Source organism: Octopus bimaculoides, chromosome 2, assembly GCF_001194135.2.
Source record: "Octopus bimaculoides isolate UCB-OBI-ISO-001 chromosome 2, ASM119413v2, whole genome shotgun sequence".
Classification (NCBI taxonomy): Eukaryota; Metazoa; Mollusca; class Cephalopoda; order Octopoda; family Octopodidae; genus Octopus; species Octopus bimaculoides.
Genome location: NC_068982.1, coordinates 187,540,935 through 187,542,156, shown reverse-complemented (window position 1 = coordinate 187,542,156; position 1,222 = coordinate 187,540,935). Strand labels below are relative to the sequence as shown.

The window sequence follows — 1,222 nt, the reverse complement described above, 5'->3', positions numbered from 1 at the left end:
GAGTAGTTACCGTGAGCAGCGAATCTATGTTTTTACCTGCTTGATGATAGAATTGAAGATATAAACGCCGAGAAGAGGGGGGAAAGACAAAAAGCGAAGCGGTATAAAGTAAATGTTGTTTTATTTCTATGATTGTTTCAGACGATAAACAAGATTGCAACGTTTGATATATTTAATGACAGTTGCGTCTGTACATTTGGTGGTGTGTTTAATGTTCGATGCATTTCTGCATTTTATGCTATACACACCGTTCTGTCAACGAAACACAAGTCTTCTTCTACCCAAGAATCTGTCGTACAATAGATTCCGTTGTCGTCATTGTCATCACACATTTACCTGGCTGTCATCACATCAAAGAATCGGTACAAAAACTTAATGACGACATCAATATTTCCGAAGATATCTTTATAGGTGACACACATACACACATGCGCACAGGTAAGTCGACCACGTTTTCTTCGTTGTTGTTGTTGTTGTTGTTGATATTACTATTATTTGTAATTTTTACGTCTCTTTTCGTTAATTACCAACCTATCTTCATTCTTCTTTCTCTCTCTCTCTCTCTCTCTCTCTCTTTCACTTCTCTCTCTCTCTCTCCGTCTGTTTATCTCCCTCTCTTACCCCTCCCTCTCTCTCTCTCCTTCCCTTTCTCTCTTATTCTCTCACTTTATCATCTTATCCTGTGTTTATAGTCTCCTACCCCAACCACACGCACAGACACAGACACACAAGTACACACAGACGCACTCATACACACACACATATACCTATAAGTGTGTGTATACATATACATGTGTGTGTGTGTGTGTGTGTGTGTGTGTGTGTGCATATATCTATGCCAGTGGTTCCCAACCTTTTCACGGCGAAGTTAAAGAATGCACACACCACCCGTTTCGGCGTTTAGGGTTAGGGTTAGAGTTCGGGTTACACCGCAAACGGGTGGTGTGCGTATTCTTTACCTCCACCCTTTTCCCCTACCAAGGACTCTTTTTATTTAAATGAGTTTTCCCACGGACCCCTTTTAATATGCTTATCCTTATATATATACATACAGGGTGTCCACAAAGTCTGGGTACATGGAGTAAATAAAATCATAACAATAAACAATTAAATATAAGAAATAATAATTTCTTAAAGTATGTGTCAATCCCCATGTACCCCAGACTTTGTGGACACCCTGTATGTATATATATAAGGATAAGCATATTAAAAGGGGTCCGTG

General features: G+C 39.4%; 1 long non-coding RNA gene across 2 annotated transcripts in view; it reads left to right on the top strand.

Moving 5' to 3' along the window:
• Positions 1–6: 6 nt before the first annotated feature.
• LOC106872933 (uncharacterized) overlaps positions 7–1,222 on the top strand; it is a 27,104-nt gene continuing 25,888 nt past the window's right edge. For both annotated transcript variants that reach the window (XR_008263505.1, XR_008263504.1), the window contains exon 1: positions 7–438. This is a non-coding gene — a long non-coding RNA (uncharacterized LOC106872933). The remainder of the gene's footprint in view (positions 439–1,222) is intronic.